Genomic DNA, 17,122 nt, shown 5'->3' with positions numbered 1-17,122 from the left:
GAAGAGGCATACAACATTTTCAATAAAACCTTAACACAGGCTCTACACACTGCATGTCCTAAAAAGAAAAGTAGACCTAAAAAAAAGTACAAGCCAAAGCACTTTATTGATGAAGAAGCAATCAGGCTCAAAAGAGACTATTTAACATCTCAAAGTCGATTTGAAGTGACAGGAAATCAAATGATAAAGCAGAAGCAAACTTAAAAAGAAAAAGAGCTACGATCAAAGATTAAAATTCTTGAGACAGCAAGCAACCACCAACTATATAACCAGAGCTGAAAACAAGTCAAAGGCTGTATGGGAGGTGATAAACAATGCTCGAAACAAAAAGAAAAGCCCATCAGAGCTCAAACTCCACATAAATGGTGAAATAATAACAAGTCCAAAAATAATAGCAAACCAATTTAACACATATTTTGTAAATGTAGCAGAGGACACTCTGCAAAAAATCCCAGCTTCCGAGAGGAAACCAATACATCCCGCAACCCATGAACCGGCTGAAAATCTCAATATCATTACAGACACAAGCACTAAAGAGGTCAGGGCCACTATCACTGAAATGAAAACTAAGAATTCAGCCAGCATTGATGAGATATCCACAAAAATACTGAAGCTCTGTGCAGATGAACTCACATCTCCCCTTACCGTTATTTTCAACAGATCATTCCGAGAAGGGAGGTTTCCCTCAGAACTAAAGATCTCAAAAATCTACCCAAAATTCAAAAATGGTGAAAAAACACAAATTAGCAATTACAGGCCCAATTCCCTTATCTCGACATTTTCAAAAGTGTGTGAAAAAATTGTCCTAAAGAGACTTCTAGACCACTGTGCTAGAAACAACCTGCTTACCGACAACCAGTATGGCTTCTCTACAGGAAAATCAACCACCACAGCCATAATAAAGCTAATTTAAACCGTAGTAGACAACTTAGAAGCAGGAAAACTAACAACCGCTATACTACTTGACTTGAGTAAGGCCTTCGACTGCCTCAGTCACAGTCTTATCGTGAATAAATTAGGACACCTGGGAGTGAGTGACACTGCAAAAAATTGGTTTAAAAGCTACTTAGAGGGACAACAACAACTCGTTGAACTGAAACATACACACAGAGGAATCACAGAACAAATAAGATCAACACCTCTTCCAGTTCAAAGAGGCGTGCCTCAAGGATCGGTTCTAGGACCAGCACTCTTCATCTTGTTTGTAAATGACTTGCCTCACTATATGGGAGAATTTTGCCTACCTCTCATGTACGCGGATGATACAACCCTGCTACTTAAAGGACAAACCACAGACGACCTGGCAGTATCATCCTACGTTGCCCTCAACATGGCATACCAATATTGCAATGGGAATGATCTGGTCGCAAACCCGACTAAAACCAGCCAGATAGCATTTGGAAGAAGAGCGACCGAAGTTCACATCATCCCAGATGTACGCTTGGAGACACATGTTAAGTTCTTAGGCTTGACTATAGATGAAAAACTCTCTTGGACCCCACACATAGACAATCTGAGTAAAAGACTAAATACTAGCCTATACATGATAAAACAAATAATATCTCTTAGCAACTTAGAAACAGCTAAAACAGCTTATTTTTCTCTATTTCAATCACACGTAAGATATGGTCTTTCTGTATGGGGTGGTACATCAAAACTCAACCTACAAAGAATCCTGACACTCCAAAAGAAATGTATTAGGGGCCCTTGCCGGCCTACACCACCTGGATAGCTGCAGAGATGCATTCAGAGCACAGAAAATCATGACTGTTGTCTCACTCTACATCCAAGAGGTAGTGATGTACGTAGATGGAAACGATCTGCAAAGGAAACAAGGACACTCACCATCACAACACCAGAAACGGCGAGCTTTACATCCTGCCAGCACACCACCTAACGCTATTTGAAACTAAACCATCCTACATCGGCAGAAAAATTCACAATTCATTGCCTCAAGAAATGCACACCAAGAGAGGGAACTCGCTGAGATCGGCACTAAAAGCATGGCTCCTGGACCGACCATTTTACAAACTCGAAGAATTCTACCGTGAAACTCTCATCTAAAACTGCTTGAAGACTCAAAACTCACATTTATTGTAAAAGACACTATTTGTAATCTCAATGATTGTAAATAAAGATGATTCTGATTCTGAATTACAACATCAGTCTCTTAACGCAGTGGATTCTACAATATCTTTTGCTAGCCAATCTGTAGCTAACACAAACAAATTGAATGTTTTGCCCATTCGAGAGCATGCCACATATAACTGCAATACTCCTACACGGATGCTTTTCTACATCCTACGGTGCAAACCTGTATGAAGACTTCTGGTTCGTGTGAATTATATAACCGACACTAACGTTGAGTTTCCCTTCTTCTTAAGATGAAGAAAAACATTGTTAAACTGGTTTATATATGGTCATTGTAATTTACTTTGATATTAGTGTTTTTCCATTGCTGATTTTGCCTCTTTCTGATCAAAAAAATGTATGTACATACACAGCTCTGATAACCCCACTTTTGTAAAAAGAAAAATAATTTAGGTTTAATTACAATGTTTAAATTTAAAGTAAATGTCAGTCTACATTGTCTCTTATATCTGCACTTCTAGCAGTTACCCATTCCTTTGCACGCAATTTAGTAGGTGTTGCACGTGTATGATCATTATCGGCTTGAGTGATTTTTTTTCCAAAGCCAATGTTGAGTTTGCCTTGTTGCCACGATCAAAAAAATATGTTAAAAGTTATATTTTATGGCTATTCTAATTTACTTTGTTAGATAGTAACATTATCTTTTAGATGTAATACTTAATTTTTGATTTAAATGCACAGCTAAAAGTACGTTAACAATGACACTACGCGTTTGTTTCCTTTTTAACTGAAAAAAATTGTTAATATTGTAGAACATTTAGAGCTGGAGTTAGTACATTAGTTCAAAAGCACAGTCCAGCGAATTTTCATCTAGCATAGTTCTTGCCGACTGCTTCAAAGGGAGTCTTCGGTATCAAATTCTGACCATCTTATGTTTTGGGAGATTTTGTAAAATAGATAAGTACTTACCTAATCGCTGAAAACCTAAAACGACGTTAAAAATATTTTCACTCACTATAAATGTAAACAAATTTAAAATAATAAACAATGTTTACACAGAACAGTTGATAACATTAGAAATGCTCTTTTACTTAATATTTCAGAACTGATTTCAGGCCTGATCAACTTCTATTTTGTTGTAAACGTCACACCAGGTTACGTTTGACGGTATGATTTTTAGTTGATTGAGGTTTTTCTGATTATTCTGTTGACATGTTGAGGATGGGAGTTTCAAGTCCTGGGGTTGGACGTTGATTGTGCTGATTTACGCTTTGTGATCAGACAGTCCTGTAGTGATGACTTCTACGTTGATGTCTTTAGAGTTTAAGTTAGAGCATACCATGTCAATAGATGTGGCTGAGGTTGAGGTGACTCTAGTTGGGTGTAGCTCTAGTCTTTCGATGTTATGACTGCTTAACATATTTTCTAGTTTGTTTCTGTTTTGGTTTTGTGTCAGCATGTCTATATTTATGTCTCCCATGATGATGGTAGGGCATTTCCATGTAGGTATTTGGTCTAACGTACTTGAGATTATATTCAGGGCATCTTCAAGGTTCGCACTTGGAGGTCTGTAGACGCCAAGAAGGTATACAGTTTTTCTTCTTCACTTTAATATTGACTGCGTATTGTTCACAAATCAGTTCTTCAGAACTTGTGTCTTACCAAACAATACTGCCAACATAATAATCTTGTTCTTAATGACAGCAAAACACAGCAACTTAAATGGAAAGGCCAAAGAACCAGTGACTACTATGGCTTACCAGAAATAGCTCAAGATAACGAAGCAAAGTACCTCGGCATTATAATAGATGACAAGCTATCTTGGAATCCATACATTGACGATCTCTGTAGTAAGCTTAACTCCAGTATTTCTGCTCTTAAACGAGTAAAATGTTCTTGTAACCAAGATACTACCAGAACAGCATATTTCTCTCTAGTTGAGTCTCACCTGAGGTATGGATTATTAACATGGGGCAACTCTTCAGCAAGAAACAGGGACCGTATTCTAGTTCTGCAAAAAAAAGGCTATTCGAATATTAGCAGAAACTAACTCGTCACGAGTCATGCCGTCAGGCCTTTTGAAGAACTTGGAATCCTGACATGTGGTCTCACTCTATATTTGCGAGGCCACCTGCTACACAATAGTTCAGTCACCTGACCACCCCGGTAACAATCATAACTATAACACAAGAAACGCATATGACTATGTCCTGCCAACGCACCACCTCACTCTGTTTGTAAAGAAACCTACCAACATGGGAAGAAAACTTTTCAACCAACTCCCAGAAGATCTGAAGAGATGTAGAGAAGACAAGAACTTCAAGACATCGCTCAAGAAATCTTTTTACACCCAAGAAGCATTTTTCAATGCCTGACTATTTATGGTAACATTTCTGTACCATATATAAACTTAGCTTCATCACCTTTTTTCAACTCTAACTGTTACCTATTTATATCTTCTTGACTGATTTCAACTAAGCTATTATTGTATATACAATTTTAAGATATGAAATGTACAAATGTTTAATAACGACGCCATTACTGTACTCTATGTCCATGTAAATAAAGAATTTTGATTGATTGAACTGCGTTGCTATGGGGTCAGTCAGAATTTGCTTATTTCGTTTTGTTTTTTATTCTCATTTTTGTTATAGGGCATGTCATATCTATTGCGTTAGAAAGAATACCGCTAAAATTGTTGTAAGACTCCTCTGCATTCGTTGAGCTGTAGACTGCTGTCCAGTTTTTCTGGTGAAGGAGAGCTTTTAACTTAAGCAAATTTCTTGTACTCATGTTTCCTGCGTTCAGCCGATGGTGGTGGGGGTAAGTGGTTATCCAAGTTGATGGTAGAGAGCTGTCCTGTGTGGTCTGAGATTGCTTTGTTTAAAAACCTTAACATGTAGCTTTTCTAGCTGCAGGTTAGTGCATACACAGTCTATGGATGTTCTGGAGGTTGGTGTGATTCTACTGTATGGGAGGTCCAGTCTCTGGATGTTGTAACTAGTCAAGATTTCTGTCATTAGAATGTAGTCATTCTTTTTTGTCTTACTGTCAATATTAATGTCACCCATGATTACTACTGGCTTGTTAGTTGGTAAGCATTCTAATGCGTCAGATACAACATCCAAACCCACCTCCAAGTTTCCTTTAGTCCTGTAAACCCCAACTAGGTAGAGACTTGACTTGCCAAGTTCAATCTTAGCAATTGCCACTTCACATATCACTTCTATACTGTATTCATAAGTGTCAATTGTTTCAATTTGACATTTTAAAGTGTCATTTGTGAATATACCAACTCCTCCCTGCTGATGGTGTTTTCTGCAGTATTCTGCTATCAGTGAGTATCCTATTAGCCTTTTGTTTGACAATGTGTCTTTTGTCAGTCCATGTTCCGTCACGATCAGGTCAGGTTTTAAAATGTTAAGGAGGGTGTTCAGGCGTTCGATTTTGTTTGCAATTCTGTCTGTGTTTTGATGTAGTATAGTAAGGGATTTATGTTTCACCTTCTCTGGCACAGGGCTGTGTTGTATTGAAACTGTTTAGGAATTGATTCCTTTGTCCTAATGGCTGCCTTTGTGGTTGATGTAAAACTTCCAAATTGTCATTAATTCCATTTATTGTGTCGTTCTCATCCATCAAATTGAACAATGAAATCTGCTTTTGTAACCAGTTTCGGGCAATGCTCTTTAAATATTTGGCTAAATGACCTGCTTGTCTGTCCTATGTAAAGACTAGGATAAATTAAACAAGTTTGTTTATAAACGCTGGTTGAGCGTTTTTGTCTGAGTTCTGAGATTTACATCTCAAAATGTTCCTGGTGTGGTTTGTTGCCTTGTAGACTAGGTCTACACCATGGGATTTAAGGTCTTTTTTTTGTGCAATGCTGTATTGTCGGACTGTACTAAATGCATATGTAATTTTTGTCCTGTTTTTCATTTCTCGTCTATTAATAAGTAGTGCCTTTTCTTTACTATTTTTTCCACCATAGTGTTGTTATAACCATTACCCTTGGAAATATGTTTTATGACATTTACTTCTTGGTTGTAATTGCTTACATTCAGCGGTACTTTGAAAATTCGGCAAATCATGCAATTATAAGTGGTCATTTTTTGTGTACGGATGATATGAAGTAGAATCATTTGTTGTTGTATGTTTCTAATAAGTACTATATTCAAAATTATTGTTGGTTTATCTAGAGTGAGGTCTAACAATTCAGTTGATTTGATGTTTAGACAATAGACAAATTCTTTATTGACATATCAATTGAGAATAGTACATTGCATCATATAGTACATATCATGTTTCTGTTTCAATAGTGAAAACAGATTAAGGGCAATTTTGTTTTAGTATTTATTGAAGATATCTAACTGGCGGACATTAAAATCAAACAGTATAATGGTGTCATCTACATATCTATGGTAAAACAGTATTTTATTGTATTTATTCTGATCAGACATTAAGTATTAGTTTTCTATATGATTAAGATATAAATCTGATACAAAGTCAGATAATGAGGAGCCCATTGCCAATCCTTCATGTTGGGTCCAAAATTACCATTAACTCAAAATAGTTGTTTTGAAACCCCTTTCAGAATAAATGAATGAATTAGTTTATTTCCAAGAAGAACTTACAATATATACAGTACATAAAAGACACAAATTATAATTTTTACTATAGAAAGGAACAAATAAAAGTAACTAAACAAGTTTCTTATAATAAATTATTATCTTATATGCCTAAGGACAGGCTGCTCTAAGGCAATGGGTTTACATAGGCAATAGTGGCCTCTCCTTGAACTTAAACATAGTCTTATTGAAAATAACTGTTAAGAGAACTCAAGCAGTCAAGAGGAGAAATTAGAAATGGCTGCCTAGCACTAGTAGAAGAAAACAAGCTTTTAAAAGAGGAAACAGTCAGGCTAAAAACCAAAGTTAGCATTATGGGAGAAAAACTTGAGGAAATGGAAAACTCAGAAAAGTTATATATTGACAAAATATAAATCCTGCTACAGCAAAACTCAGATATTCAAGGTCAACTCACTGAGTACAAGAAACTTTACTTAGAAACACAAACTATTTATTTGGGAAATAACTAAAAACTCTGTCTTCTCATTGATAGTTAATGTTAAAAAGATAGCAAAACTATAAAAATCTGTTTCAATGCTTAAAAGGAAAACTGAAAACCAAGACTGAAAAAAAGCATTCTGAAACACACTACGACTCAAACTTCCTCCTCTACTCAAGATAATCAGGTAACTAGAGACAGTTCCATTGAAATAAAAACAAAACTTGAACAAATGGAGATAGCTATTAATAATTTGACCTCAAGATCCAATCCAAGGTTTAGTGAAAAACTAGAAAACACCGATTACATTACCGATGACAAAGCTAATCCAAACATTGACTTCAGGTAATAGTCAAACCTGTAAACAAAAACTGCAAACCACTTTGACAGATTGCAACAATGTTAGAAATGGACAAATCTCTACCACAACTGCTATTATCGACCTAGCTGAATATATAATTGACAATATGGAGATCAGCAAAACCAACACCAACTTATACCTTGATCTCAACATGAACTCATATTGACTAAACTTCAAAACGTCGGTATTCAACAAATATCACTCAGTTGGTTTGAAAGCTATCTCAAAGAACGAAAGCAAATAGTGGAACTGACACAATCAGCACAATCTCATCCCCTACCATCTCAACATGAACTCATATTGACTAAACTTCAAAACGTCGGTATTCAACAAACATCACTCAGTTGGTTTGAAAGCTATCTCAAAGAACGAAAGCAAATAGTGGAACTGACACAATCAGCACAATCTCATCCCCTACCATCTCAACATGAACTCATATTGACTAAACTTCAAAACGTCGGTATTCAACAAATATCACTCAGTTGGTTTGAAAGCTATCTCAAAGAACGAAAGCAAATAGTGGAACTGACACAATCAGCACAATCTCATCCCCTACCATCTCAACATGAACTCATATTGACTAAACTTCAAAACGTCGGTATTCAACAAACATCACTCAGTTGGTTTGAAAGCTATCTCAAAGAACGAAAGCAAATAGTGGAACTGACACAATCAGTACAATCTCATCCCCTACCAGTGAGAACAGGAGTTCCACAAGGCTCGGCCTAAAGTTTTGTTTATTTTATTTATAAATGACTTTCCAGAACACTTGATAGAAATATTTTTAAATGATCATGTACACAGACGCCACAGTTCTGCTTGCAGCAAATATACATACTGAACAACTGGAAATTAACACATACATAGCTTTTCATATGGCTCAAGAATATAGAATGAAAAATGACCTTGTTCTCAATGAGAAAAACATAACAAATGACTCTAGGCAGTAAAAAGGCGCTTTTAACTGAACTACTCAATATCCAAGCAGCTGATGCAGTTAAACATATTGGCATAATACTTGACAAGAACATGTGCTGGAAAAACCATATAGATAGCCTCTGCCAGGAGCTTAACTCAGCATTGTTTGCATAAAAGAGAACCAAGACAACTAGTATTCATGATCCACAATAATAGCATATCACGCGTTATTCAAAACCCACCTTCGTTATGGAAAAGCAGTCTGGGGTGCTTCTTCAGGTGGCAATTTCTACAGAGTTCTGGTAATGCAGATAAAAGCAATAGTTAATGGCTGGAATAGGACCTAGAGAGAGCTGTAGAAACATTTAAAAAACTGGAAAATATTGACAATAACATCCATTTACATCCTAGAAACCATACTTTACCGCATAACTAAGGATCTTCCAAAACAAAGAGATCTACACTGTCATTACACTAGACAAGCAGGGGATTACACTGTACCAGTCCATAGAACAGCATTGTTGGAGAAGAAACCATCATATACTGGAATGAAACTGTTCAACAAGCTACCAGATCATCTGACATACGACCTAGGATATATAAAGAGAAACCTACAGTGTTGGCTGCAAGATCACGCATACTACACAGTCGAGTTCTTATGGAATGATTAATCTTAATTAGACCTCTCATTTAATAATAGAATTTACTTGTAAAAACTGTTTGACTCTAACACGTCGATGATATTGTTAATAAAGCATATTATCTATTGTCTACGTAATTTTTGTTGTAATATAAAACACAGGATTTGTATCCATATGTTAAAGCTTGATGTACTAAGCTTATTTTATCACTAAATTAAATACTGTAAATGCTTTATTTTGTTTATAAATTTGACTATATAGATAAGGCCAGGTGCCATCTGATCTTGATAACTACATTTCTACTGTTTTCATGTGATAGAAGTTTTTAATTAACCGTGCTGCATTACTAATACTTTTGTTATTTATTTTTCATTAATTTCTTTTTAAAATTTTGTTTTTTCTGTTTTAAGGAATTTACATGAAGGAAATAATGAAACCGGATCATGGAAATAATTTTCAAGTGGCCGACAGACAGCAGAGTACGAGGACTTAATGTATTGGCCAATCTCTTGAGACTCAAGGTAAAAAAACTAGTCCTCACTAATCTAATGATATATACAAAATATTTTAAAACTACCATTCTGCTTTATGTCAAAATCAAGATATACTTTATTCAAGGTCATACATAACGAAATATTTGAGTACAGTCAAGACAAATTAATTTAACTACGAGGGCTATCCAGAAATATGTATTACGCTTGATATAAACAAAAAAAAACAATGTACAGGAAAAGGTTGTATTATATACATGTGAAAGTGACCTTACAAGTTTAGGCACTTATCATAGTGGTGATCTAGTTTTGAAATTTACCGCTTAAGACTTGTAGAAGGTAGGTACATCCTCCCATAGTTCCATGTCGTCATCAAAGCGCAGCGTCGCAAGCCAGGTCTTCATTGTTGGAAATGGGTGGTACGGAGTGAAACATAACCTACTTTCTGGTAGCCCTCATATGTTAAGTATAGTACAGAAAAGAACGAAAAATACTTGTGATAACGATACAGAAAAATTTGAAATAACTATAAGTTCTAACCATTTATATTTTTATAATTTCTTGTTGTCTATTCTCAGCATAGAGTGTCTAAAGAAATGTTTAGAATAAATATAGTGCTTTCTCAGTTAAATATTGCTTTAGTTTGTATTTAAATTTATTGTAATTTTTTCCCTCTTAATGTCATTTGGTAACAGTGTGAAGAATGTTTTACTCATGAAACTAATTTTATTTTTTTGAACTCAAATTTATGTTTAACCAAAACCACTTGGTTCCAAGTGTTTGTTTAAAATTTGGTTTGTTTAAAATAAAACTTCATTGTGATATTAATAATTGACAAACTTTATTGTTTCCAAGACATATAAACTATAAAGATTATAAGCTTTGCAAATAAGTGTTTTACAGTGACTGAATTTTGTTGAACCAAATATAACACTAATTTATGTTTAAAAGTGGCTCATTCCGCATGATAAGTCTGTGTATAAAAAAATCTTAAATAGTTTTGAAAGTAGCGAAATCACATGTTTTTGACATTTTCCATAATGCATGAACTCTCGATGACATTGGATTTACTACATTCTCAACATGATTAGTCCGAGATAAATTATCATCGTTTGTTAGTTCCTAAAATATTGTCTGATTTGTTCTAGCTAGCGAGTTCTAATTAATTTGTATATGCAGGTTTAATTCTTAGTTGTTTTGCTTTGTTAACAAATATGCAAAATTGCATTTTTTTGAATTTAATAGAAGATTATTACCATTAAAAAACTATTACCTGAATTAAAGCTCTACTTGGGGTCGTAGTAAATAAAATTAACAATAATATTTGCCTTTACGCTGACGATGCTAATTTATTAGTGACTGGGAATTTATCAATGAAATAAACACAATTGCTACCCAAAATATTTTTCAAATCCAAAATTTCCTTTCAAACAACGAAACTATTGCTCAATTTGAATAAAATCTAATTAACATGCGATCCTCCAGCCAAACAGCTTGAAGGAGTTGAAAAGGAGAGAGTTAATCATACAAAGTAACTATTGCTCAATTTGAATAAAATCTAATTAACATGCGATCCTCCAGCCAAACAGCTTGAAGGAGTTGAACTGGAGAGAGTTAATCATACAAAGTAACTATTGCTCAGTTTGAATAAAATCTAATTAACATGCGATCCTCCAGCCAAACAGCTTGAAGGAGTTGAACTGGAGAGAGTTAATCATACAAAGTAACTATTGCTCAATTTGAATAAAATCTAATTAACATGCGATCCTCCAGCCAAACAGCTTGAAGGAGTTGAACTGGAGAGAGTTAATCATACAAAGTAACTATTGCTCAATTTGAATAAAATCTAATTAACATGCGATTCTCCAGCCAAACAGCTTGAAGGAGTTGAACTGGAGAGAGTTAATCATACAAAGTAACTATTGCTCAATTTGAATAAAATCTAATTAACATGCGATCCTCCAGCCAAACAGCTTGAAGGAGTTGAACTGGAGAGAGTTAATCATACAAAGTAACTATTGCTCAATTTGAATAAAATCTAATTAACATGCGATCCTCCAGCCAAACAGCTTGAAGGAGTTGAACTGGAGAGAGTTAATCATACAAAGTAACTATTGCTCAATTTGAATAAAATCTAATTAACATGCGATCCTCCAGCCAAACAGCTTGAAGGAGTTGAACTGGAGAGAGTTAATCATACAAAGTTTCTTGAATTATATATAGAGAGTAAATTAAATTGGGATTCTCATTTTGATGATGTCGCTAAAAAATTATTGTCTGGTATTTTTGCCTTGTACAGACTATCAAAATTTTGTAACACTAACACTTTACAACTAGTGTATTTTTCTCATATTGATTCCCATATATAATTTGGGTTAAGTATTTATGGAGGTTCGTCAAAAATTAACATGGACAAGTTAGTAATTTTACAAAAACGGGCAATATGCATTGTGTTACATTGTGTTGGATTGGAAAGAAACTGTCAAAGACAAATGTAAAGAATTAAATATATTAACGATTTATAGTAATTATATCTTTCATTGCATTTCATACACAGTTCAACATTCTATCACCAACTCACTGGTAGGGGATTATCATCTACTGTATATGACATCAGAAACAGAGGCAACTTTGCCATACCTTCCATAGGCTAACATTCTTAAAAAAAAGGCATTTTATGTAGGCATGAAATGTTTTAATAAATTGCCTAGTGATTTAAAAAATGTAAGCAGTACTAATAAATTTAAGATCAATTAAAAAAGTAAATGTTGTTAAAATCTCTATATTCAAAAAGTGAATTTTTTGAATAAAAATAAAGATTATTTTCTTTTTAATATATACATAGTTATAGTTACTCAGCTATAAGTATGAAATGGTAACAAAAATGAATGGATTCTCAATATGATACAGTATTTTACAGTATTTGTTAATTATGAACTATTAACAAATGTATAATTATTTTTATAATTTTAATATATACATAGTTATAGTTACTCAGCTATAAGTATGAAATGGTAACAAAAATGAATGGATTCTCAATATGATACAGTATTTTACAGTATTTGTTAATTATGAACTATTAACAAATGTATAATTATTTTTATAATTTTAAGTGTTTATTTATTGTATGTTATGTTTTTATTTAAATTTTAGATAAGTAACTCATCTTATTTTTATTTTAAAACAATGTTAAATTTTAATAATCGTATTAAATAATCAATTTTATGACAATTTTAAGCGTTTTAAACCATTTATTTATTGTATGTAATGTTTTTATTTAAACTTTAGGTAAGTAAGTTATCTTATTTTAATTTGAAAAGAATGATAAATTTTCATTATCATAATATATAATCAGTAATACTCATCAATTTATTTCTTTTCGCTGTATAATATTTTTATATCAAATCTAAACCAAATGAAATTTGTTGAATATAACTTCAGTCAATCAATCAATCAATCAATCAATCAATCATCTTTATTTACAGTAACATTAAGAAACGTATTGGCGTCAAAAATATTATACAACCAGTACAAATAATTAAGAATATGTGAGTACCAATTACCATGTTGAAATTATTTCCCTTTACAGTACGCGCGCTGAAGGTTCGGCTCCGAGTCAACCGAGCGGACTATGGCGGGGGACGGGTGGATTGCCCGATATAACAACTGTTCTGCAGACATCCGCCAATGTTTGGCCCGCTGCAGTCTGAATATTTATTGTCCCTGTTCTCCCTCACAGTCGAGTATTCACTGTTGTTAGAAGTGGACAAGTTGTTTAAGTGCGTTATACACAATTCATTAGTTTAGTTAGTAGTGAGGTGAATGGGCCATAAACTGTAGGGCAGCGGTGTCGGTGATACATTCCACTTCAGACTAAGTTACGGCTAACCTAAACTATATATCTGAAAAAAGTTAAATATAAAATTAACTTCAGTTCATTTAGAAAAACTTTCCCGCTGGTGAAAGTTTCCTGACCAAAAATAAAAAAAAATCCTCATATACAAACTTTTTTGTATCACAATTTTGGCACAGTTAATTTTAAAATATATTTTATTGAAGAAAAGTAATAAGACATTGAAACTTAATACATCCATTAGCATTGGCATAAACAGGAAAATAGATCTGCGAAGTTTCAGAATTTTATTTGTACAGGAAGTTGGTCTAACCATAAGTTGATTGTCTAGCGAGAATTAAACATTGCCATCCGTGACGGATCATTGGAGAGTCAATGTTTTTATTTGGTTAGTAGGACAACGGCAGGGCCGAACCTTCAGTGCGCGTACTGTACTGATGTGTAGTGTCAAAGAATTCTTTCAATGAATAGAGCGGTCTTGTCTTGAGCCAGTTGTGAAGTCCTGTTGTTAGTGCGATGAGATGGAAGGTAGAAGTCGGTGGCATATCGGGTGTTGTATGTAAGTCCCGATCTCTTGTTTGAAGTATGACAGTGTGAATGTACAGAGCCACAACTGTTAGTATTTCAAGAGATTTGTACATCATGCTAAACTAACTTTTATTAGATGTATAATACCTAACATTGACACCATTCTTTGTTTATGAATATTCAACATATGAATAAAGATTATTTCCATTTTATTTCAATGTATGAAGGAACAAATATTTTATTTCCCAATAATACAAATTAAAACACATATGTACCTTACATTACACTTTTATTTTATAACATAAATGTAGGTAGTAATTATGTTTGAAAATAACACTAAAAAATATAAATATAATTATTACTCTACTAGATACAGTTCCATTAGGGAAAATAGGGTCTGCATGGGCAGGTAAGCCTGTGGATAGACCCAAGCTTTACGGTTTCGTCAATTAGAAGAGATTGTAGAAAAAAATTAATTGTAAGTTTAAAATTTAGAAATTATTAGAAACAAGTAAATACAAAAAACAAAAAGAAAAGCAAAACATTTTAATGTTAGTAGGTTTAGTGGATGAACTTTCTGTTAATGATTACAACAACCTCTTTAAACTAAGAAATAATCAAAATAAGTAATTTTAAAAAGGTCAATAATTAAAAAGCTAGTTTTTAGTGAGTGGGATAAACTTATTAACATCCAGGGACATCCGGATGTAACAAAACATGATTATACATACATACATTAATATAATAAAATACATACATTTCTGTAGAGCAGTTGAGAAGTTTAACAATTAGTAGTTGACAACGATCTAATAACATTGGAGGTAGTAATTACTATATTTCTAGAGTATTTAGTGCTGTAACTATGAGTAATTGGAATAAGTATTTTGGCAAAATTATTGTACATATTAGCACATACCCACGGTTTCGCCTGTAATTTTAGATCAATGTCTAGGAACTCCAAAGTAGAAGTTCATAGATTTCTGAGTGAAAGCACTTGTGATGTCCTATGATATTTTAAAAGCGGAATTAGTCATATATGGTCCATACCCATTTTAAAGTGTTCATGATGAAGAGAACAAGAGGTTTAAGTTTGTATTAAAAACAGTATAGTTTTCTAAAGTGTATGGATATAGATATTGTTATTAAACTAAAATCTAAAATCATAATCAATAATACTAAAACATTTCAATACATATACGAGACAGCTCGTATTATGACAGCTGCGGTGAAGAAATGGATGCGATCAACGATTTTCTGTCAAAAAAATTTGCATTTAGTGTCTCGTATATTGCTTTATGATCCATAATAAACAAATTCGTTTGTTTTGTCTTGCCACGATATTGAAATAATAAGAGTTGTTACTTTTGTTATGATTTTGCACTGTAATGTAAACAAATTGAAATTATTGGTTAAAATAATTAAACATATGGCCGTCCTGTCGTAATACAATGTTTACACATAACAGTTGAATAGGTTTAACTGGACCTTTGATTTCATATTTCACAACTTTAGAGGTATCTAGGGGACGATTGGTTGGAAGGAAAGAAACCTTCCACCAGCGGAGCTTGAATGGTTTACAGACGGTTCTAAAACAATAAGTGGCACTGGAATTAAACATAAAGCTTTATAGTAAAAATGTACTTTTTACCAAATTTTTGAAGTACGGGTACAAAACCTAGAGAAAGGCAATTTGATTCAAGATGCACAATCTTATTTATGTAGTTATGGTTACTTGATTTCAAATATTACTTGTGATCCATTCAATTGTGATGGTGTGGTTGTTGTAGGTCAGTGACCAAGACACAGAGATGTTGGCAGTGGTCAGAGAATGGTTTAATCTATTAGGTTCTACAGACCACGTGATGACCAAGGTAGGAGATATGGCTCAGCAACCCTTCCCAGAGATCAAGTTGGCAGTACTGATGTTGCTGCAAGTCCTAGCTGAGCAGCCATGGAGTCAACAATACATACGTAATACCCCAGGTACACACCTCTCCACTTCATTTACTGGGGCATTATGTTCTTAACAAGTCCTAGCTGAATACCGTTGGAGTCAACAATACATAACTAATACCCCAGGTACACACCTCTCCACTTCATTAACTGGGGCATTATGTTCTTAACAAGTCCTAGCTGAATACCGTTGGAGTCAACAATACATACCTAATATCCCAGGTACACACCTCTCCACTTCATTAACTGGGGCATTATGTTCTTAACAAGTCCAAGCTGAATATCGTTGGAGTCAACAATACATACCTAATACCCCAGGTACACACCTCTCCACTTCATTAACTGGGGCATTATGTTCTTAACAAGTCCTAGCTGAATACCGTTGGAGTCAACAATACATACCTAATACTCCAGGTACACACCTCTCCACTTCATTAACTGGGGCATTATGTTCTTAACAAGTCCTAGCTGAATACCGTTGGAGTCAACAATACATACCTAATACCCCAGGTACACACCTCTCCACTTCATTAACTGGGGCATTATGTTCTTAACAAGTCCTAGCTGAATACCGTTGGAGTCAACAATACATACCTAATACCCCAGGTACACACCTCTCCACTTCATTAACTGGGGCATTATGTTCTTAACAAGTCTTAGCTGAATACCGTTGGAGTCAACAATACATACCTAATACCCCAGGTACACACCTCTCCACTTCATTAACTGGGGCATTATGTTCTTAACAAGTCCTAGCTGAATACCGTTGGAGTCAACAATACATACCTAATACCCCAGGTACACACCTCTCCACTTCATTAACTGGGGCATTATGTTCTTAGCAAGTCCAAGTCCTAGCTGAATACCGTTGAAGTCAACAATACATACCTAATACCCCAGGTACACACCTCTCCACTTCATTAACTGGGGCATTATGTTCTTAACAAGTCCTAGCTGAATACCGTTGAAGTCAACAATACATACCTAATACCCCAGATACACACCTCTCCACTTCATTAATTGGGGCATTATGTTCTTAGCAAGTCCAAGTCCTAGCTGAATATCGTTGGAGTCAACAATACATACCTAATACCCCAGGCACACACCTCTCCACTTCATTAACTGGGGCATTATGTTCTTAACAAGTCCAAGCTGAATATCGTTGGAGTCAACAATACATACCTAATACCCCAGGTACACACCTCTCCACCTCATTAACTGG

General features: G+C 34.4%; 1 pseudogene; it reads left to right on the top strand.

Moving 5' to 3' along the window:
• The window catches only part of LOC124372164, a 43,874-nt pseudogene that overhangs the window by 15,118 nt on the left and 11,634 nt on the right, over positions 1 to 17,122 (top strand).

This window comes from Homalodisca vitripennis, unplaced genomic scaffold, assembly GCF_021130785.1.
Source record: "Homalodisca vitripennis isolate AUS2020 unplaced genomic scaffold, UT_GWSS_2.1 ScUCBcl_2680;HRSCAF=7687, whole genome shotgun sequence".
NCBI lineage: Eukaryota > Metazoa > Arthropoda > Insecta > Hemiptera > Cicadellidae > Homalodisca > Homalodisca vitripennis.
Note: the sequence above shows the minus strand (reverse complement) of the source record. Positions and strands in the feature narration are given on the sequence as shown.